General features: G+C 34.9%; 1 protein-coding gene and 1 long non-coding RNA gene across 2 annotated transcripts in view; one reads left to right on the top strand and one right to left on the bottom strand.

The window, feature by feature from the left end:
* The window catches only part of SATB1 (SATB homeobox 1), a 1,007,816-nt gene that overhangs the window by 497,200 nt on the left and 485,634 nt on the right, over positions 1-24,982 (bottom strand). The gene's annotated exons all lie outside the window — the stretch shown is intronic.
* The window catches only part of LOC125997968 (uncharacterized), a 153,378-nt gene that overhangs the window by 24,553 nt on the left and 103,843 nt on the right, over positions 1-24,982 (top strand). The gene's annotated exons all lie outside the window — the stretch shown is intronic.

Raw genomic sequence — 24,982 nt, 5'->3', positions numbered from 1 at the left:
TATGAGTCTATTGTTTCTAGAAGCTTTTTGGTAGAGTCTTTAGGGTTTTCTAAGTAGAGTATCATGTCATCTGCAAAGAGCGAGAGCTTGAATACTTCCTTTCCTATCTGGATTCCCTTGATATCTTTTTCTTGCCTAATCACTATAGCAAGTACTTCCAGTGCTATGTTGAATAGGGATGGTGAGAGAGGACAGCCTTGTCTTGTGCCAGAATTTAGAGGGAAGGCTTTTAGTTTTTCTCCATTGAGGATAATATTTGCCACTGGCTTGTGGTAGATGGCCTTAACTATATTGAGAAAGGTTCCTTCCATTCCCATCTTGCTGAGAGTTTTGATCAAGAATGGGTGTTGGACCTTATCAAATGCTTTCTCTGCATTATTGATACGATCATCTGATTTTTATTTTTCTTGTTGTTGATGTTGTGTATTATTTTGATAGATTTACGAATGTTAAACCATCCTTGCATTTCTGAGATGAAACCTACTTGATCATAGTGGATGATCTTCTTAATGAGGCATTGAATCCTATTTGCCATGATTTTGTTGAGGATCTTTGCATCTGCATTCATCAGCGATATTGGTCTGTGATTTTCTTTTTCATAGCATCACTGTCTGGTTAGGTATCAAGTTGATGTTGGCTTTATAAAAGCTATTTGAAAGTGTTCCTGTTTTTTCAATTTTATGAAAGAGTCTTGCCAGGATTGGAAGTAGTTCCTCTTGGAAACTTTGAAAGAATTCATTAGTGAATCCATTTAGGCTGGGCAGACATTTTTGGGCAGACATTTGATACAATTTTAATTTCATCAATAGGTATGGGGGTGTTTAGATACACTACATCCTCTTTATTCAACCGTGGAAGATTATAAGAGTCCAAGAATTTATCCATTTCTTCCAAGTTCTCATTTTTAGTGGCATAGAGTTTCTCAAAGTAGTTTCTGATTACCCTTTGAATCTCTGTGATATCAGTAGTTATCTTTCCTTTTTCATTCCCAATATGTGTTATCGAGTTTTTCTCTCTTTGTTAATTTTGCTAGTGGTCTATCAAACTTGTTTATTTTTTCGAAGAACCAACTTGCTTTAATTAATCTTTTGGATCGTTTTTTGGTTTTCCACTTCATTGATTTCTGCTCTCAGCTTGGTTAGTTCCTTCTGTATCCCTATTCTTTGGGTCCTTTTTTTGAGCACTTTCTACTTCTATGAGCTGCGTCATTAAGCTATTCAGGTAGGCCCCTTCTTCCTTCCTGATGTGTGCTTGCAAAGCTAGCTATACATTTTCCTCTCAGTACTGCTTTTGATGTGTCTCATAAGTTCTGATAGTTTGTGTCTTTATTATCATTTGTTTCCAGGAAAGTTTTGATTTCCTCTTTGATTTCATCTTGGATCCACTGGTTATTCAGTATGAGGCTGTTTAATTTCCAAGTGTTAAAGTTTTTCTTCTGTGTCCCTTTGGAATTCACATATAATATCAGAGCCTTGTGGTCAGCGAAGGTAGCCTGCAAAATTTCTGTCTTCTTGATATTATGGAGATATTTTTATGTGCCAGTCTATCCTGGAAAATGTCCCATGTACATTGGAGAAAAATGTGTATCCAGATTTCTGGGGATGGATTATTCTATATATATCTAGTAGGCCTCTTTCTTCCATTCCTCTTCTCAGGTCTAGTATATTCTTGTTGGGTTTCAGTCTGGTTGACCTATCCAGTGTTGACAAAGCTGTGTTGAGGTCCCCACAATTATTGTGTTGTTATTGATATTATTTTTCAGATTTGTCAACAATTGTATTAAATATTCTGCTGGCCCCTCATTCAGTGCATATATGTTTAGGATAGTGATTTCTTCCTGCTGTTCATATCCCTGATTAATACAAAATGTCCATCTTTGACCCTTACAACTTTCCTGAGTATAAAGCTTGCATAATCTGATATTAGAATGGCCACTCCAGCCTTTTATGGGTGTTGTTTGCTTGGATAATTTTCCTCCAGCCTTTTATTTTGAATCTATATTTGTTCTGACTATTCAGGTGTGTTTCTTGTAGGCAGCAGAAGGTTGGATTGAGTTTTTTGATCCATTTAGCCACTCTTTGTCTCTTAACTGGTGCAGTTAGTTCATTGACATTAAGAGTAAGAATTGCCCTGGGATTTAATGCCACCTTTATATCAAAATTTGGCATGTCTTTTGGTCTTAAATTGGGTCCTGTCTTAAATTGGGTTTTTCAGTTTTTCTCTTAAGACTGGTTTTGAGTCTGTAAAGTTTCTGAGCTGTTGTTTGTCTGTGAAACCGTGTATTTTTCCATCAAACCTGAAAATGAGTTTTGCTGGATACAGTATTCTAGGTGAAGCATTTATTTCATTGATTTTCGTCACTATGTCTCACCACTGCTTTCTAGCCTTGATTGTTTTTGGTGACAGTTTTGCTGTAAATCTTAAGGATGTTCCCTTGTAAGTAATTTCCTGTTTTGATCTATGGGATTCCTCATTATGACTAGGATGTGCCTTGGGGTATTTTTTTCTGGAGTCTCTTTTGGTTGGTACTCTTCGGGCATGCAAGATTTGATTGCATATATTCTTTAGCTCTGAAAGTTTCTCTTTAATAATGTTCTTGACCATTGATTCTTCCTGGAAATTTTATTCCTGGGTCTCTGGGACTCCAATGATTCTTAAGTTGTTTCTGTTAAGCTTATCATAGACTTCTATTTTCATCTGTTCCCATTCTTTGACTAATATTTCAATTATCTGTTCATTTGCTTTAAGTTTTTTTTCCAATCTCTCCCGCTGTATGGAGTTGTTATTTATCTCGTCTTCCACAGCACAAATTCTATTCTCAGCTTCTGTTAGCCTGTTGGTGAATGTATCCATTTTGTCATTCAATTCATTTACTGAGTTTTTCAGGTCTGTTATTTGACCTGTGATTTCAGTTTGGAGTTTTGTGATTTCTGTCTTTATATTTTCTTGGTTCTTGTTAGTGTTCTGTTCAACTCGATCCATGGTTTCTTTGAGTTCTTTGAGCATCTTCCATATTTCTTATTTAAACTCCTTATCTGAGAGATTGATTAGTTGGTTGGCCTTTTCCTTATCATCAGAGTTGTCATCTTCATTTTCTATGGCTGATGCTGGCCTGCATTGTCACACTTGTATTGTGGCTTTTTCTACGTGTTGTGGTGGTATTCATTGGCCACGCTCCTCTGACTTTGCCCTTTCTAGGTGGGTCAACTTGCCTCCAAGGAAGGGCTGCCCTCTGTGGATGAAGCCTCACACAGGATCAAATCTTAGGCCCGAGCACACAGCAGAGAAGACAGTCCGGGGAGAAATGCTGGGCTTCAGTGATCCAGCTCAGTTCTTAGTGTGATTTTTTTCTTCTTGTTGCAGTGGCATTCTTTGCTTAGAAAGAGTGCACGGCCACATAGTAAAATGGAGCAGCCATGCTCTTCTGGAGCCTCTAGGAAAGCGATTTTTCTGTGCCCTTTTCAGCCCACTTCCAAGAGGTTTAGAAGACAGGACAGGAGACAAACACACACAGGCAGCACTCACAGTTTCTCACAGTCGGGCCCCACTGGGCTGGCGTATTTTCCCAGCCTGACATCACAAACAGGCGACCTGCCTTTTGTGGAGTACTGCTTATAGCCAGTTTTCACTTTAGGAAGCAGTTCCTTGGCACTCTGGCCCCTTGAATGAGCCTCTGGGAGAGCGAATTTTCTGGGCCCTTTTCGGCCTACTCCCAAGCGGTTGAGGAGACAGGACAGGAGACAAACACACACAGTCAGCTCTCAAAGCCAATTCTTTAAAATAAAATATTTATTCATCTACTCATCTACCTAACTCTTGATCAATTGAACTACAGATGTACCTAGTCAATTACTGTTTTTGATCTGTGGAATCCTGCTATTGATAAAATTCTACTCCCACTTGAAACTTCATTTACTTTTCTGTCATTAGGCAGAATTTACAGAAGAAAAAACAATGGCAAATATTTATTCCATATTTTGTGAATAATACTGGCTACTATTTAGGCAACACTGATACAGAATAAGTAAATCATTATTTCTGTGTTCTAATGTCATTCTCCATTGGACATGGATTGGTGGTACATCAAAAGTCTCTCACTTCCACAAAGTGATTTAATGTGGAAGCCTTATTTGAACATATTTCTAAATGAGTATCTCCAGCAATAGTGCTTCTATTCATTTCTTTGGGTAGACATTTCCAAGAAATTTATGGAGGAATAACCTAGACTATGGAAAATAATAAACCAGCACTGAGAGAACCAATACTTTATCAAAAAAAATCTTTAGTCAGTAGATAGAAAACAACTGCTTTTAAAATTAGGTAAGTCCTGAGAATTGTGTTGAGGTAGCAGAACTGGATATAGCTCCCCAGATGGGGAGTGGGCACCTGCGGGACATGGTAGAAAAAAGAGTGGGAAGAATGGTGGGGGATTGCCAAAGGATGCATTGCCTCCTTCACTCTTGAACTGGTTCCAATCACACCTGCTCCCTTTAGGGGAAGTCTTTCCATTAAACAATGATTTGACAACTTGGCAGGATGACTGAGTTTGGAGGCAAGTAGATTATCAAAACAATTTCCTTTCTTAAGAGCTGTACCTTCTCTTTCACTGAAAAATGTCTTTTTCTGATCCTGTTGTCTTTCTCTGGGATCTGCTAGGAAGATAAACTACCTTTAGACCTTTCAGTCTATAAAGCTAATTACTCTCAATTGGTTCTTTAATAGTAGTATCTCTTGCTTTCTTAAGGTTCCTGTTCCACCAGTCTTTCCTCTTTCCCTGACTTTCCCTCAGCCTTGTATCTTCTGTATAGCAAGATTTTTTCCTACATTTTGGCTAAGTAGCTTTTCCAGTTCCAACTTCCTTTCCTCTTAGTTCGTTATAATGTTTATCTCTATTTAAGTCTTCTGTTCTTCATTGTTTTAATGTTAAAGCAATGTGTTTTCTCTACATTACACCAGAGTTCAGTACATGAGAAGCAAAATGAAATAGACTTTTCCAACCCATATATTATTTTGGGATCTTTTTAGCATTTAGCATGTATGGACACTGGGTGTTTGACACATGCTTTCACTTGTAGTATTTCTTGATACTAGCTGCTTTTTTTTCCCTCCTTTTTACTGTTTGTACTTTCTTTTTACATTTCTTAAATGTCAATTAGCTCAGAGGTTCAGTTCCTATTATTTTGTACTTACATTAGATCAAAATTGTTTCCTTTGCTAAGACTATTATTTCTGTAGGTAAGTCTCTGTTGGTCCAAACATTTTCCTAAATTACTTTTTCACAAAAAGCTTCTGCCATTATTTTCTGTTTAGAAGTTTTTCTAACATATTACATTTATATTCTCTGAAAATAAAGGACTGCCCCCTATTCATAGTTTGGATATTTGGACTCCAAATATCCTTGGTTTTAATTTTTCAGTTACATGGACTTAATTAAAACTTTGACATTGCCCCATCTGTAATCACAAAATCATATTGAATCCTCCATGATAGTGACTTTCTCAGGATGTCCTATTCATTTTATTCCACAGAGCTATTTCATCTTTAGCCATAAGCTTCTAGTATTGCTTGCAATCCTACTTTTATAGACTGCCTTCTCCATTGAAACCTCTCACATTTCTCTGATAAACAAGTGTAAGATAAATTATGACGCACATTTCCCTTTTGTTGGTGAACATATTTTACATTAAAAATGTTCAAAGAGGGGCCAGAGAGGTGACGTAAGCTGTAAGGCATGTGCCTTGCCCACACTAGCCTAGGAAGGACTGCAGTTCGACCCGTCGTCCCATATGGCCCCCAAGCCAGGAGCGATTTCTGAGCGAATAAACAGGAGTAACCCCTGAGTGTCACCGGGTATGGCACAAAAAATGGCCAAAGAATAAAGTCCAATATTTTTCATGTTATTTTCAGAAACTTCTACTAAAATCTCAATGTTATATTTTAAACTTCTATATTACAAAGACTTCGGTGGCACATCATTAGCGACAATCCTCCCATACTTCCAAAAGCTGGCTGAATCAACTTTTGCTTTTTATTCTCTTTTTCTACTAACCTTTTAGTGCATACTTCAAGTTTTGACATTATATACTTCAATTTTCATAAATCCTATATCTTGTGAATTTCTGAAATACTTCTAAGCATGAAAATAACTTTATCTGAATTTATGTCAGTATCTGTCTTTCTGAACAGATCTTACTATACTTTTATGGCAGGAATTTATCCTGTGACTTTAAAATCCCTAATATCTAAAGATATTTATATAGATGTTTATGAAAAGAGGCTTTGATAACTTTATTTTTTTTAAAAAAAAAAGTAAAATTTCATGGAGATCCACAGTGAAAGCCTTAGATTTTGGTTTATATATCTTTTCTTTTTTTCCCATCATTTTGAGGCCACACCCAATCGAGCTACACTGTTATCTAACAGTGATCTGGGTGTATATGTAATTTTAGGTATTTAAACTGGAATTGGCCACATGCAAAGCAAATACTTTAATTCCTGTACTATCTCTCTGGCTTCATGTATTTGTATTTCAGCTCTGCCATGAACTAGTTGTGTGGCCTTGGATATTTCAGTATGGTAAAAAAAAAAAATAGTATAGACACTAGTACCTGTTTCAAATAATGTGAGAAAGAAAATATATGTCAAAACTTCAGCATACTACCTGGAATATATTAAGAAGATAATTAATGTAGCTATTTCATAGTGGGTATGAAATACATACATGATGGAGGGCTGAATTAGTGCTGCAGAATTAGAAAATTATACACTTTATAATTTTAACATATTTTAAAACTCTAGTTCTACACTAGTTTATCAAAAGTTAAAAGACTCAAATGAATTAAATGTGTATTGCTGAATTATTTTTTACCAGGCTTGGGCTAGGAAAAGTCAGTAATATTTATTAAGTGATTGTTGAGTGCACAATGCTGTAGGAAGCATATAGTGCTTTGGGGTATAGATTAGACTGATTTCATATTTCATATTTCAGTAAGAAAAGCAGATTACAAAAATTTGAATCTTGACTATTAATAATTAGCTTGGTGATTCAAGGTAGGTTGTTTTTTCTCTGTGAGTATTAGTAGGTTTTTTTTTTGTTTTTGTTTTTCAGCCTTTCTAAAATATAACAAAAATAAAGTAAAATAATATATTTTAAATATTTAAATATTGTATAGGTAATGTAAACAAAATGCTATATGGCTGCTCTTTTTTGATTGTTATCTTTTAAATGATTTTATACTATTTAAACTTATTTCATTATTAAAAATATAATTTATTTTCTAAAATCCGAGTTCTTTTTTATTGCTTTGAGGCTTTACCACCTTTTCTGATTAATGTATTGAAATGCTTTAACTGGGGCCAGAGAGATAGCATGGAGATAAAGCCTTTGCTTCCAAGTAGAAGGATGGTGGTTTGAATCCAGGCATCTCATAAGGTCCTCCAACGCTACCAGGAGCTATTTCTGAGCTTAGATCCAGGAGTAACCCCTTAGTGCTGCCAGTTGTGACCCAAAACCCAACCCCCCCCCACAAAAAAAGAAAAAAAGAAAAGAAAAGAAAAGAAAGAAAATGTATTAAGTGTGTACTAGATACTGTGCTAGGCATAAATAGATGTATATGAATATAGGCAATGTGATATTATTTAATTAAAGCATCACTCAAGTGCTGTGTATAGAGAGAAAAACAAATTAAACCAGACATAGAAAAACAAATATTGTGTGATTTTATTTATATGTGGAATTGAGAGTAGTCAAACCTATTGAAGCAGAGTAGAAGGATATCACCAGGATTGGTGTGGGATTAGGAAATGAAGAGATGTTGGTCAGGGGATAGTCAGATGATGAAGATGAATGAATCCTGGGGGTGTGTTTCATAGTATGGTGAAGATAGTTAATAGTGTTTCACTTTTTACTTGAGATTTACTAAGAGGATTAGTCTTAAATATTTTCTTAGGCACAGTTATAACCACATAAAGCAGAATGAGAAGTTACTTAGCTTGACTGTGATGATCTTTTCAGTGCATATATACATATATATATGTCTATACATATATGTCTATATATATGTATGTGTGTGAAAACAATATTTTAACCCTATTGTAGTCCCTTTTTGTGTGTCAAAGTTTATTCAATACAATTTAAAAGATGTTTTTAATTATTACATATAGGGATTTAGAAAAGCTATAATATTAAACACCTTTTTCTAGATTTTAAGATTTAGTAGGTATTTTCCAAGTACACAAGTAGGTTTATATTTTGAGCAACAGTAACCACCTAACTAGGGAGTTTTAAAGTGCTACAATATTAATAAAATCATGAATTTTCTATTATGAAAAGATATATATGTATTAGAGACAGTGAAATGTAGTAATGATTTGTATAAGCTCATTAATGAAAGACAAATCAATTTGTTCAACTTTTTTTTATTTTCACTGGTAACATACATGTAACTGAAAATCTGCTCTTACGGGAATATTTACACCAAAACAATCAGCAAACATAACAAATCAAGTTTTGTTTTTATTGTGTCTGCTGTTTTTTAACCCAAAGAGGACTGATTATTAAACATTTATTAGCATACAATTTGTTAAAAGTTGCAGTTTGACAAGGTTAATAAAAATTAAGGTGATATTGTAAATGGCTTGATAAGAATGACTTTTTTGGTCATATCAAACAATGATCAAAGTTTCTTTATTATTTTATACTTATTTAATATTATATTAATATTTATTTACCAGCAAATAATGTTAATTAAATAGTTAAAATATTATTAATTATTTGTCTAAGCTCAGGAATCACTCCTGGAATTATTAGAGGAACTATTGATGGTGCTGGGACTCAAATCGAGGTGGTGTGTACAAGGCAAGTGCCTTACCTGCTGAACTTTAAAAAGAATCAGCTATTATTCATACTGACATATGACACTTTGTAGAAAAACCTATAAAAAATGGTAACTTTTCAAATGGATAACATAAAAATATCTAAACCAAAATCTATTTTGAAGATAAATGGTAGTATGTTGTTGGAAATGGTCAGTACCAGTAATGTTCAGTGTTAGGTGTAAAATAATTGGTTGACTTGTCAATAAAAATAAAATATTTTCTTCAGCAATCAGAAATTTTAATTTTCATTCTGCACTATGTAAACATTGTGGATACTATTGGCATTTTCTCTTGATAACAAGGGGCTGGAGAGATGGTACTGTGATAAGGCTGACCTAGGACGGACTGTAGTCTGATCCCCCAGGGACGGATATGGTCCCCCAAGCCAGGAACAATTTCTGAATGCATAGCCAGGAGTAACCTCTGAGCATACCAGGTGTAGCCCAAAAACCCAATATAAATATAAACATATTTATATATGTTTTAATTCTATGAGATAAACATACTCACTCTGATTTCAATGATATCCTCCTATTCCCCAACATTTTAAGAAAATTATTATTTTTTTATTTGGCAGGATCTAGTGGGTGGGCAGATTATGCCACACCAATAGTACTCAAGAACTCACCTCTGTCCTCAGGTGTGACCTTTGGTGTTGTTCTATTTATTTTTGTGGTGCCAGGAATTTAAACCTGGCACAATTATACTCAAGATTGTGCCCAGCCTGCTGTTCTATCTCTGACCCAACAAATTTTTTTTTCAGTAGTCTATATTGAGTACATAGTTTGTCAATAAGGATTCTTGCATATATTGAAATGTTTTTTGTGTGCTGGGAATTGTATTGTAATCTTTATATTGGTTTCCTTCTTTGACATTTTCAAAAAATAAATATTTTTCTAATTATCTCTATATTTTTATGAAGAAAAATGGGCAAAATTATAGTAGAAGAGTAAGTGAGTGACCAAAAAATCTAAAAGCAGATGATATGTAGCAACAAAGGCAGCAAAACTTTTTAACTTCAACCCAGACATATAGTCATTCTCAAATTATTGGAATAACAGCAGCAGTTTTACCTAAAATTTTTAGAAATTGAGAATTTAGAAAGTTATAATAATTAATTTCATATTATCTTTTGAATAAATGCCCCCAAACAACTAGTTGCTCAAAAAACCAAAGGAAAAAAATCTGACATATATGAACACAAATGAAAATCAAGCCCAACACTTAAAATTTTAAGATATGCAACAAAAACAGTTGTAAATTGATAACATATATATCAAGAAAATCACACCGCAGTAAAGCAAATCTTTTGTATTGGTAAGATCTTGACTTCGATATCTGGTGCCACAAATATAAATAGAGTAAAAATCAACCTTTCAAAGGAAAATAGAAAAACAAGTGAAAATATAATACTTGCAAGCAATGTATATGATGACTTACTATGCAGAAGGAATAGTCAACATACAAACCTACAGGCATAAACACAAGCAATTTGATTAAAAACTGAACAGAGAACTGGGAGAGATATTTTACTGAAGAATTATATCAATTGCCAACAAATTCAAGAAATGATGCTCAACACCACCAGTCATCAGGGAAATGCAAATTAAATCTACATGTAGATAGTATCTCACATTTGTAGAATAGCTATCACTAAAAAGACAAGAAAGAACAAGTATTGGCAAGAATATGAGAAAAAGAGAACTCTTAGGCATTGTTGGTAGGAATTAAATCAGCACAGTGCTGAATGGAAAAGAGAGCAAGAATTTAAGAATGTTTAATTTCCTCCAAAATAAAACATAAAAATGCAGATGATCCAGTAATCCCACTTCAGGGGTACATAATATAAAAGAAATCAGAGACTATCTTAAAAGAAATATCCACATATCTTATTGCCACATATTTTTACAACAGTTGAAATTAAAGCATTTGAACTGTCTGTGGATAAAAGGATAGTGAAAATATGATATATATGCTTGTACCTATGTGTATATATAGTATTTATCTGAATGTGGAAGGAGGAAATCCCATAACAACTTGTGTGGTATCACATATATGTGGAAGTTAAGAAACAGAAAATATTTGTACTTAGCACATCAGATAAATTGTTGATATCAATCATACACAAAGTACTCACAAAGATTAACCCCACAAAATCTAAAATCACCATCAAAAATTGGCAGAGGAAATGAACAGACACTCCTCCAAGGAAGACCAACAAATGGCCAACAGGCATATAAAAAATTCCCATCATCAATTATCATTAGGGGAATCCAAATCAAGACAACAATGAGATACAATCTTACACCAGTGAGAATGATACATATCCAAAATATTGGGAAAAATCTGAATTTGCTGGGATGTGGTAAAAAAAGGAACTCTCATCTACTGCTGGTGGGAAGCTGTCTGGTTCAAGCTCTTTGGAAACAGTAGAGAGGGGTCTCAGTAAACTCATAATTAATCTTTCATTTGACCTAGCAATTCCATTTTTGGATATCTGCTCCTAGGAGAGAAAATTGTTCATTCAAAAAAGGATGTATGCACAACACTATTCAACACAGCACTCGGTACAATACTTAAAAGTTGAAATCAAGCTTGATGCTCCACAACAGATGATTGGATGATGAAGATATTGTATATATATGTATATATATACATATATATATATATAATAGAACACTACATAGCTGTAAGCAATGATACATTCATAGAATTGCTGCAACATGGATGAAACTAGAAGGATAAACAGAGAATAATATCACTTATATGTGGTATTTTGAATAATTTCATGAAGGAATGCAGTAATTTAAATGTGAGTCATTTAGAATACTCTTGGTTCCTGAGTATAGTGAGGAGAGGAAAATAAATTTAGTCGAAGCAAAGGAATAGGTAAAATAATAAGGAACAGGGGCCATGAGGACTTAGGTACGTTAGTAGTGTTAATAAAGGACAGAGCTGGTGAAGGGTTTGTGCATTTTATGACTGGTACCCAGTTACAACCATGTTTGTAACGATTGTGCTTAAATAAAGAAATTATTTTTAAAAATTAATAAAAAAGAAAAAGAAATATAGAATTAAAATAAAAAAGAAAAGGACAGAAACAGGCACTTGGATTTTTTTCAGATTTATCTATTGTAAATAGTGAATTAAATATCTGAGCCACAGAGTCAACAATAATGAAATTATGAGACTCAAACTTTAACAACCAAACTTGAAAAGGTTACTGTATTGTTGGCAAGATGAGACAGAGTGGATGGTAAGGGATGGACCCCTGTTATATTGATGGGGAAGGTTGACACTGGTGGTGGTATTGTTGCTAAAATATCGTATGTTTAAAACTTAACTATGAATAACTTTGTAAATCATAATGCTTTACATTATAAAAATAACATTTAAAAAAGGTGGTTTTGAAACATACCAAAATTTAAACACTATCCTATTATATCATGCCTTTATAGTCATTTCCAAGAATATAAGCGATATAATAATGATCATTTTATTAAACAACAGATAGATGCATGGCATAAGAAATACAGTGATCGCTCAGATCTCATTTGTGCTGAAAAATAAAGAACTGACATATTCTTATATATTCACTATGACTGTGCAATTTACTTCCACAGTCAAAAAAGCAATATTGTATTCTCAGAAAAATTAAAACTGACAACATCATCTTGAATGGTATATGGAAAATACTCAAAAATAACAAAAACAAACAAATAAAAACAAAACAAAAAACCCTTAACTATTTTCCCTAGTAATGTAAAATAATATTTGAAATTATTTAACTAATTCATGAAAATAATATTTAATCCTGGCTATGCTGATATCTGAATGTATATTCTAAAATTACATATTATTCCATTATTATTCCATTTGGAATTATTATTATTCCATTTAGAAAAGTTGCTTTTGTCAATTGTGATAGCAATATAAATCTATTGGTAAAATTGCATGTGTATTTTTTAAATGCTTTGTTTTTTGTTTGGTGAGCACCAAATTTTGCAGTCTTCATCTGCATTATTTAGTTACTGTTTCTAATACAAACTCCACACAAATTATAGCTTCACAGGAATGATCCCTCAGAACAAAGACTGGAGTAATCCCTGTGCTCTGCTAGGTGTAGTAAAAATTAAATTAATTAAAAGTAAAAGAATGGTAAGCAAAATTTTCCATGGCATCTGAAAGAAAAATATTTATATTTAAATTCTTTATTTTCTAATACCCAAATAAAAATTCTTTTTTTTTTTTTTTTTTTTTTTTTTTTGGTTTTTGGGCCACACCCGGTGACGCTCAGGGGTTACTCCTGGCTATGCGCTCAGAAGTCGCTCCTGGCTTGGGGGACCATATGGGACGCCGGGGGATCGAACCGCGGTCCGTCTCCTAGGCTAGCGCAGGTAAGGCAGGCACCTTACCTCCAGCGCCACCGCCCGGCCCCATAAAAATTCTTACAATGCTATTTCAGCATAAAGGTGGTCTGCAAATGATAGACACTCATAAAGAATTATCATCCAACATTCTTGTGATGCTATTTATGATAGATGTGGAAAGTGAAGGAAAGTAGACTATGAGGAAATTTAAAACAAATAAATATATTTTTGTATTAAGTAAATTACAAGTAATTTACTATAAAAACTGGAGAATAAAATATGAATAAAAGCATTTTAACAAGGTGTAAGCATGTTTAAGGCTTTGGATCATTCTGTGCATAATATTAAGCAGTTGAAAGGCATTCATGATAAAAATAAATAGCAGGCCTAACTTGTTAATTTCAAGGTACCAAACAGAATATTACAAGCAAGCATTAAACACAACTTTACATAGATTGCCCACCATCCGGATAAGTGGATTTTAGAAACAACAAGAGGATATATTATAGGAAAAAATACAAAATTATGAGAAAGTAATTCATGTACTCATTACCTTTTTACAATAATTTATTTATTTCAAATGCATATTTAAATTTCTGATGAGTTCTTAATAACTGACTTCTTCCATATTATTTTATGGTTGCATGTAAGGGCTTTGAATCTCCTCAGTTTGGGATTTGTATCCAGTGGTAGCAAAGCCAGTAATGGTGACAAGACATCCTAATACCTAGGGAAGATCATTTCAGGTAGTGGAAACAGCATGTACAAAGTCACTGAAGCCTAAAAGGATTTAATATGCAAGTAGAATAGGCAAAGCATCCTGTTCTGGGACATTTGATTTTTCTGTAGAGAATAGATTATCCTAGGCAGAACAATATTTATTTCCTTTCTGTGAAGATTACCTTTCTGTCAGGATAACGAGGCTCAAGGGTATCTGGGATGCTGCTGAAACATTATTTTAGGGTATTTTAGGATAAAGGTGCTTCTAGAAAAATTTTATATTTGAATCAGAAGACTAAGTATACACGATCCACCCTCATCAATATAAGCAGGAATTATTCAATTTATTGAGCCCTAAAAGTGAATAATTTTTACCTCTCTGAGATGTGACATGCAGTTTCTTCTTTTGGACCTCAAAGTTTTTAGTTCTTGGGAATATGGACTCTAGAGCTTAAACAATTTCCCTTGTCCAAATTTTTTTAGGCCTCCAACTGCAGGCTATATTATACCACTTCTAAATTCCCTGGCTTCCCAGTTGTAGATAATTGCCCACAAATATTTACCAATATCTCCATATACCTTAATTCAACCCTGGGAAAATAGTTCTAGAGTAGTGGGTCACCACAGGAAATAAGCCTTGAGTGAAGGGCAGAAGGAAGCGAGGGTGGAAGTATTTGTATAGGAAAAAAATATGGTGTGACCTAACATATAATAAATTTTATTGGGGGAAATTGTTTGGCCTTCACAAGGAAGTGAAAAAAATATTTTAAATTAATCCCCTCTCTCCAATATCCTAGTCAGTCTATTTTTCTGGAGATCTCAAAACCAAACATTTTTAGGTTGAGAGTTCAAACCCTTTAACATATCTTTACAAGTTCTTTTATGATCTGGTTCTGCTCCTGTCCCATCTATTAATCCTTGTCCTTCATACTTTACCAGTCATAATAAACCACTTTCTTTTTCCTTCAAGACTGTTTGCTGAACACATTTCCTCTATAGTTCTCCATCCTTCCTTGCTCCTTTATTGAACTGTCTAATCATCTTCTCCAGTCTAATTATAAACTTTCAGATATTTTGATATAGGCTTAGATCTGAAAATATATCATTGCTCTTTTTATTCTTCAGTCTTTACATATGATGTTGCAATCTATCTTGTCTTGGTTAGTGCCCATTCATTATTTTTTTTAGCTGCTATTTTACTTAGAATGCCTCTTTCTTAAGTATGGGTGCAACACATTCTACTCCAAATTTTCAGAAGCATACAGAACTTAGGTGTTTAATTTGAAATCATTTGCTCATTGGGGTAAAATCTGTAAATCGGGAATTTTTGCTTCTATGATACATAATCAGATTGTGGTTGAATGAATATATATAACAAAATTCTGAATATACAATTTTCTGAATTGTATAAATGAAAGCCCTGGGAAGGCAGGGATACTGGAAAGAAAATTCATTTGAGGGCTCAGAAATCTAGTATAGTGGGTAAGGCATTTCCCATGCATGTGCCTGACAGGGTTCAATCTGAGGCATTCAGATGGTCTCCTAGTACCTCCACAATGGTTTCTGAGTACAGAGTCAGGAGTAATCCCTGAGCAATGCTGGGTGTGACCCAGAAAAGTAAGAAAGCAAGCAAGCAAGAATGCAAGAAATAAAGGAAGCCTGTTCTTCTGCAGGTGACTTAAATATTGGCATGGTTAAACAGCCAGCATTTTCATTTCATATAGCCTTCAGCCCTGGGAAGTCAAATTGGGCTCTTAAATAAATGATAAAAATTGACCCAGAAATTTTTTTGCAAAAGGTTTATCATTGCTGAAGTGAGTCTTGAATAACCTGGTTATGAGCATTTAAAGAAATGGTTACTATGCCTGGGAACAACCCTACCAAGTAAGTTACTGCCTTGCATGATTCTTAAACATGTGATAATAAGCAATTTAAAGTAGCAAGTTCCACTTGTTGAGCAGATTTAAAATTTGTAAGCATTGTTGTAGTTAGTGAAGGACCAGTGATATTTCTTTTTCCTGATGATGATCAGTCAATGTAAAACACCGAGGCATGGTATATAACAGGGTATAGGGGAGGAACAAATAATAGATGAGATCACAAAATGTTTCCTTTTGAAATTCCAGGCCTTTCCATTCAATAATGGGAGGAAACATCTGAAAAAATCTGATAGGGCTCTTTGATGGGGCTCATTGAGAAGTAATATTCATTTTGATTCCTTTTTTTTTTTTTTTTTGATTTTGCAAGACTACTATTTCAGGATCAAAAACTAACAAATAAACCACTCTGAACCTTGCTTTAATGATAAAAGTAGTGATCAGTTCCAAATAGGGCACAAATGTGTGAGGTTACTTGTTATGTAAATCAACCCATTCTAGTGGCCCAGATACCTAAGCAATTGCCCCTATAAGAGAATAAGAAATTGCAAAAATTAAAAACTACACATTATCTCCAGATATGAACTAGGAAGGTAGGACTTCTGTTGCCAGTCCATGAAAACATCCAATTCCTTTTGGGACATTTGAGCTAAACAGCTCGGATTATGTAAGTCTGCATCTCCATCAGTGTGCTGAATAAATTGATGAGTTCAGAGCTTAGAATACCAAAGGAGGAAGAGATCTAATTTATATCACCTTAGAGTTTTTTTTTAAAGAGTTCTTAGATTTTTCTGATAAATAGAAATCTTTTGGGAACACACTGAAGTAATGTGAAGTAATGAACCAATATGTTGTCCAAGTATTGAAATGGAGGCAGTCTAAATTGTTTCTGTGGCTATTGCTAAACCAGCAAGCAACTGATGACATATTTATACAAGTATTGTAATTCTCTGTCCATAAAGTAGGGCATCCTATAGTGAACCAAATATGCCTGGGGAAACTTTTTGAAAGCTGGATATAAGACCATATAAACAAAATATTGACACATGTGCGTGAGTTTGCCATGCCCTGAAGTAAAACCATCAATTGAAACTGCTGCATGAGGGCTCTACTATTAAAAGAGGAAACTGAAAAGTCGAAGTGCTTTCTGTCTTTCAGGTGAATAGAAATATTATAAAAACAGTCTTTTAAGTAAATTACTATCAAATGCCAGTTTTTGGAATAGATATTGATGCAGGTACTACATTCTATAGTTTCCCCATAGGATCCATAAATGCATTGATAGTTCTTAAATTAGATAAAAATCTCCATATACATGATTTATTTTGTATTACAAATATAGGGGAGTTCCATTCAGAAAGGAGGTTTCAGTGTTTTCCAGTCTTAGCTGCTTGCCAACTAAGTTTCCTCAGTGCCTCTAGTTCTGTGCTGTTGATAGGTCATTGGTATCCATATTGGAAAATTAATTTCCATTTGATTGGAATGAGTGTCAGGTGCTTTGACCCAGTGGCAGGTTACAATTGAAAAAGATGACCCTCTGATCTGCTGGGCTGAAAGAGGGGTGGATGAGCTGTTAAAATGAGAGGGGGTTAGACGAAGAATGTGATATTCTGCTCTCCATTGCTTATGCAATTGAAATTTATGGAAATTGAACCTACATGTGATAGAAAAACAGTATTTTGATTTTTGTTCCTATGCACTTCAAAAGCCTAGCTTTTTACCGAACAGACAAGGGGAACCAAACAACACCTATTTCTTCCAGGCTATAAAGTATATCCTGCGTGGGGCTAGTGTTTTATAGCAGTCACAGAAACTTTAGTGCCAGAGTCAAATATGCCCTTAAACTTCCTGCCCTAAATTTCAAGGGTTAACATTGGATTTTCTTCTTTAAGCTTAGCAATAAAAGCTATTAATGAACTAGCATGAGCATCAGTGTTTCAACTTCCAAAAACCCCTTACTGATGTTTTGTTTTTACAGGCATATCATAAGGAACAAATAAAAGTTGACCTATATTTTTAAAAGTCCAAACTTTGGGCATGGAAACAAAAGCTATTATTTCTTCAACATGTTCAAATCTAAACTTCCAGATGAATAGAAATACTTTTAAGAATCAGACTGCTTCTCCCCATTATTTTTCCCACAGTTCCTGAAGGAATTCGCTCTTTAATGCCAGATCTTATCTTGAAAGGGTGCTGAGCTGTTATTATGATTAATTATTCAGGGCAGGGTATATTGAGGGCACAATTACCTGAAGTGGTGTGTTTTAATGAGCTTATTCTGTGGAGTTTGCTTAAGTTGGACTGGGAAGCTGAATTATTGACAAAAACGTTCACGATTTTGTGGGGATTGGGTGTGGCCTTGGCTCAGTTTTCCAAGACAGGTGACTAAGTCTTGGCCTTGAGGGGGCAGGTTCAGGAGCTGGAGCAGAAAAGGACTGCATCCTGTATTCTCTACGTATATGTCCCATTTTACCACAGTTAAAGCATTTGACCTGATGTGTGGGGCTTGTTTTGGACCCGTTTTCCAGTTGCTGGAGATATAATAAGAAGATGGGAAATAATCTCTAGTCTGGAATCCTTTACCACACCTCAGGCAGGGTCCAGATAGTCTCCTTGGGCAAAGTCCACTATTTCTACTAACTTAATAATTGTATACATCTGGTTTCCTTGAATTTGCATTTGAAAAGCATACGTTGATAAAAGGGTGGTGGAAAGTCTGGAAGGATACTGTATACTCCAACATTCTCACAAACACGTATAAGTTCCATTACATCTTCTCTCCATAATTGGATGTAATATAGCCTGACGATTTTCATTCGCATTGTCAAAGGCTTATATTTTTGCCAGGATGTGCTTTGCCATTATGTCTTTAATCTGTCTCCAGATAGCCTCTGCCTGTTTCTCTAGAAATTCTGCATATGAGATACCAAAATCTGTAGATAAAGAGACCTGATTTTATCATCCATATTGGAACAGAAGCATTCCATACACCACAAAAGGACCTAGGGGAGAGTAAATGAACATGTACGGAGTTGGTAGATATTCCCATGACAGTATACTTCATGGGTGGAGAAACCCTGTATCTATTAGGCCAAGGGAATTCCCTTTCTAATTTCCCCAGTATTTACTGTGCCTATGCAGTAAAAAAAAGGCAGCACAAAATAATTGGGGGGTTATTATTGTTTTTGCTGCTGTTGTTTTCATTTTTGTGCTTTGTTTTGTTTTTATTTCAGGACCGTGGTTAGTACATGATGTTTGTCTTTATTGCTGTGGTGCATTCTTGAATTTTTTGTTTGATTTTTCTTTTTGTATTGTTGATGTGTTTCTCTTCCTTTTTACCTTCTTCTCTCAAATTAATATTTATAGCCTCTAGAAGGACTCCACCCATTTTTGCCTGCTTGATCCTTACCCCCATTTTATTTATTTTTTTTTCTTTTCCTCAAACAGAACCAAATAACTTGAAACAACTTGTCCTGCTTTTCAATTTGATGGGGAAAAAATGATCAATAAGTAGTATAAAAATGATTGAACTTAAATACCAAACCCAATCCAAGGACAATAGAATCGATACCAAACTAGACACAGAGGGGTTCACTTATTCTAGCAGCCTGGGGGGGGGTAAAAAAGGGGAATATGGGATACATGCTGAGAACAGGGGTGGAGGGAGGACAACTTCGGTGGTGGAAACTCCCGTAATCCAAAGTCAATATGTACCTAAAATATTACTGTGAAAGATATGTAATCCACTTTGGCCAAAATAAAAATTATAAAAGAAATTCTGCATATGGCTCAGAAACTCCTTGAAAAATCTTTGTATGACTATCTTTAAATTTGACATCAGAATCTTTGTTTTTGGCCAAGCCTTCAACAAGAGTTCTCTGATGAATCCCATAACAACATGGAGTAATTTTGTCTGCTCATTTATTTATTAAATTTATTTATTTATTTATCTCCTTCTATCAGCAGCTCATAAGATTATGAAACTCCTGCAACTATCATTGCAGAGTGATCTAGGCTATTAAGCTTAGTCTTAGCTCCTTCATAAAACCACATCTTCCACTATAGAACTGTGAAGCACTCAGGCAGGTCTTAGACACAGTATAAAGTCCTGATGGGTCTGACACCCACTATCACTCTGGATAACAAGAAAATAAACACAAAACAGAGAAAGTGGGCCATACTCAGAACATGCTTTCTTAGATTGAACCAATATATGCCATTGTTAGAATCACATAGGTTGAAGTTTGATTGTTTTCCTGTGGGAGGAGTTAATTCCAGGCCTGTGTTAGTGCCAATTTCTCTGAGAATTAACAGCTGCAGTAGAGGTGAGGTGAGTGGTAATCTTACAAAAACTGCTTTCTGATTCAGCATCCAATTGAGCTGACACTATCTATGTTTTAGCATTCATTTCATTTAGCAAGTCAATATCAGCTGGTGAAGTGGCTGGCATCTCCTTTGGCCTAGTTCCAGTGGGAAGTGGTAAATTACCAGCCTTAAGGCTTTTGGCTTGACCATGTATAATTACTGGATATGTGTTTTTGTTTTCCAGAGTTGGATGCTTTTTAGAGATGGTAGGAAGTGCTTCAGAAACAGTTGAAAGCATTTCAGAAAGTTTGGCTCAAATTTTTCAAATTTCACAATAAATACAAACTATAATAACAAGAAGAACCACTACAAGAGTAACCAATGTTTAAATTAGTATGTAGGTTTGTTTTATCTTGACTGTAGGAACAAAGTAGGTCACAATATACGTAAAAAGAGGCCAGGGTCCCTCAACCCAAAAGCAAGCTATTGTCATATTTTTAAACCAAGTAGAAGCTCACTTAAAAATCCACGGTGGCAAAATCCTCTTGAGCAGCCATGAGACTACCCCAAGGAACATCTCACCAGTCATAGACGGAATCTCTGTTTGGGTGCCAGGAGTAAATGAGACTAGTATGGTCAGATTCCAAGATGTAGAAATCACTGGTGAGGTCAGAGTTGCTGGTGAGGTCAATCACTGGATGTAGAAGTCATTGGTGAGGTTGGATCTCAGCCAAGTAAAGGACTCCATCAGAAACATCCATCAGTCACTTTGGGAGAGTAACTTAGCATATTGTATAAATATTTATATTAGGGAAAAGTAATGTGTGGAATTTGTGTCAGTCAATTGGGTAGGATATGAGAGGGGATTACAACAGGGTGTGTGCTTCTGTGTTTAGGGAAAATAGGGTAAGGGAATTAGGGAAAGCAGGGTGTGTGCTCTGGATGTTAAAACTGGAAGTGTTGGGGCCGGAACAGTGGCACAAGTGGTAATGCATTTGCCTTGCATGTGACTAACCTAGGATGGATCCATGGTATCCCATATGACCCCCCAATTCAGGGGCGATTTCTGAGCACATAGCCAGGAGAAACCCCTGAGCATCAGCAGGTGGGACCCCCGCCAAAATAACTGGGAGTGTGCTTAAGGCGACTAGCTATAGTGAGTATTATGTATTGTATAACTATAACTCAATTGTGAACAACTTTGCAACTGTAAGAAAACTTTATTATGAATAATCTTGTAAACCATGGTATTTAAATAAAGTAATATTTAAAAATCTAAAGAAATATAAGGTCATTAAAATGGTATAAAGTTGGGGATAAAGAGAGAAAATCAATAAAAATACTATCTAATTGAAGCAATTCTTTTTAAATGATTTGTGTAAGGACATATTTTGCATACCTCAGGATATACGTTTGAGTTCACAACTGCCTCAAAGAAAGAAAAAGCATTTACTTTGTAAATTGGAAAGGACTGCATAAATATGAAATGATATTTTAATAATGTGTACATTATTATTATTATCCGTTGTGAGAGACTTGGTTTTCCTGACAAAGAGGAAAATGCTTGGGACTTCCTTAAACATTCAAATGTACTTGACTAGAAGTGATAAAGGTCACTGTGAACTTATTGAGTTCAGTGCAATGGAAGAGTCATTTATTTATGTGTATTTATGTGCTTATTCACTGATGGCTTTGCTGAGGAAAGCTATATTGTCAAGTGCCCTAATTAAGAAATAATAATGTAATTGATTTTTTATGGATTATCTTCCATTGAGTCCCTTTATAACAGCAAACTCTCATTGACTACTCTGGATAATTGATGGTTTCTCAGCACAATGCCCTTGGCTGATTGCAAAGCAGTTGATCCTCAATCTGACAATGTTTCTATACTCACAACTGAGACCCTTATAAAGGCAGTAGGCTGAAATGGAAAGGGTACTGTTAATGGACTGGGTAACACAAGTCAAATCACTTTTATTTTTTAATGTAGTGGGTTGTATTAAATAAATGGCTTAAATTTGAAAATAAAAATATCAGCAGAAATCTTCCATCAGAAAAATATTATATAAAATCTGTGTATTTAAAACAGACTTACGTGAAATTAACTCCAATCAAAGCATGATTAGGAAGGTACTGTTTGATCTAGCTCCTTGTTTCCTTTTGCCTATGGCAGTGGGGTCACTGGAGGATGCCAGGATGTTTAATTTGAATGCTTCTTGGATAGATAATCTCTAGGTGAGATTCTACTTGCAAATTTTCAGGATTATTTGATAATTCCAAAGCTGCCAGAGCAAATAAAAATAGCCAGTTGGATCAACTTTGGAGTAGATACGTCTCAAAGCACTTGCCACTGTGGTCTATAAATAATATCAAACTTAGCTCTGAGAAGGTAGGCTATGGTTACATCAAAGCGAAGTAGCCTATGCCTCTGGTTTTAATGATTTCAAGTCTCTGTGTATGTATTAGACTTGTATATCTGTATGAACACATGTATGAGCTCTGGATTTTCTTCTTTTGACAATTTTCTTCTTTTTATTTTTTTCTAAGATTGTAAGTAGTCTGTTTTATCTATAAGAGAGAATCAGCAGCTATAAAATAGCAATGATTATTGTGCTAAATTGTATTAACCAAGTTATATAATTCATGTCATTTGTGTTGGAATTAAAGTTCAAATATTGCAACTAAGGTCACAAAAAGTCTTTAGGACCCCAGAACAGGAGGCTCTCTGTCTCTTTATCTTTGTCTCTGTCTCTGTCTGTCTGTCTGTCTGTCTCTCTCTTTCTCTCTCTCTCTCTCTCTCTCTCTCTCTCTCTCTCTCTCTCTCTCTCTCTCACACACACACACACACACACACACTGATTTCATTTTATGTGTAATACGTAACTTTCTGGTTAGGATGCTTGGGGTGAGCTAAATACAAAACTGAAAATCTCCTCAAACACGATATAATACTTCAAAGTGTTGGAGCACCACAGAAACGTATTAGAAGACTGGAGTGATAACACAGAGGGTAGGGCATTTGTCTGGCCACCTGGCTGACCCAAATTCAATACCAGGCATCTCATGTCCCATCGCCTGCCTGCCAGGCATGATTTCTGAGTGCAGAGCCAGAAGTAACCTCTGAGCACCACTGGGTGTGGCCCCCAAACAAACAAACAAACAAACAAAAACAAAAAAACAAACAACATAAAAAAGAAATGTAGAATTGAATTCTACTAAATTAAAGTATACTCATATAGTTTTTATTTAGAACATGGCTCTTAGGGGTAAATTTATTTCTTTGGGAAATATTTTTAAATGTCAGAAGGAATATTTTGATGTCACAATCAGGGATGGTGTAGAAAGTATATATGTCATTGACATGTGGAGCAAGAGATGCTATTGAACATATGACAGATTTACATAAAGCAGTGTCCTATACCAAAGGTTATCTACCCAAAATGTCAACAGTGCCATGTTTTAGAAACTGATTCAAAAGTAATGTTAGTTCTAAAGGGAATATTGTAAGACAAAATGGTAAAAAGGGTAGTATAGATCTCACATATAATTTTTCAACTATATGAAATTTTAATATTGATTTTTTTGCACATTAACCCTAAAAGTTTCCTATCTAAAAAATGATGCCCTGTTTTATAATTTTTCTGTGAATGACAAAACTCCATTTAAACAAAAGAAAAAAAACCCAACACTCTCACATATATGAAACATTTTTATAAGTTACCTGGGGCAGATTTACCAATATTAAATTCTAGAAACACTATAATTTCAGCTCATGTTTGATCTTAAATCAGTTCACCCTCACACTTCAAACACATATGGCACTTTTCCCTAATTGTTGCCTATAGCTTTCCTACAAATTCTTCTTATAAAATAAGAAAAAAATAAGGCATTCACTTATTTTTGGTTGATTAAATGAATGTATGGCTAGCATAAAAATGCTCCTCCACCCATAACTAATTCTGGAAACCTATAAGCAAAAGAAATATTGCTCATGCTGTTAATGTGATTAAATTAAGGGATTTGACATGGTGAGATTATATTGAATTATCTGGATGTGCCCAATTTCATCAGCAGGATACTTAAAGAGAAAAAATAGGTAGCAGAGATCAAAATGTTTGTCATGAGGACTTGCTCTGTTGTAGCTATATTTCAGTGTAAGTAAGAAGCTGCACTCCTATGACTAAAATAGACTTCTAAGAAGCCTGGGAAAGGTAAGGAAATAGATCTTACCCAGAGTTTACAGAGAGTAATACAGACCAGCAGTCTCCTTTATTTTAGCCTAAGGAGATCCAGTGCACTCTTTGGAAATACAGAACTATAACATAATAAATTAATTTTATTTGAGCCACTTAGTTTGGGTCATTTTTAATGTAGTGATAGAAAGCTAATACAATATGTTAACTCCACCATGCCTGACAGAATGCTCTGCTTAAACCTTAATTAATTTTGAAGTTATTATGATGCTGGTAAGGGACCCACCCTCAAGCATCTGTTTTAATTCTCTGACATAAATTAAAAAATTATATTCTTGTATGACTTTGTAGTAAGAGGGTACTAGAACACAGTACCAGAGACAGATAAAAGGAAGAGTAAAATATGATGAATTTAAGTTTGTAGTTAGCCATTCTTAGTATACTGAACTGATATTTCAGCAATATTGTTCAACAAAATTTACTACAAGCCATTGACTTTTGTTTTATTTTGTTTCTTGGCCACACGTGGTGGCGCTCAGGGGTTACTCCTGGCTATGCACTCAGAAATCACTCCTGGATTGGGGGACCATGTAGGACTCCAGGGATCAAACTGCGGTCCGTCCTAGGCTAGCGCGCGCAA

The sequence above is a fragment of the Suncus etruscus genome, chromosome 20 (genome assembly GCF_024139225.1).
Source record: "Suncus etruscus isolate mSunEtr1 chromosome 20, mSunEtr1.pri.cur, whole genome shotgun sequence".
NCBI classification, from domain to species: domain Eukaryota; kingdom Metazoa; phylum Chordata; class Mammalia; order Eulipotyphla; family Soricidae; genus Suncus; species Suncus etruscus.
This window is presented reverse-complemented; position numbering and strand designations above follow the sequence as displayed.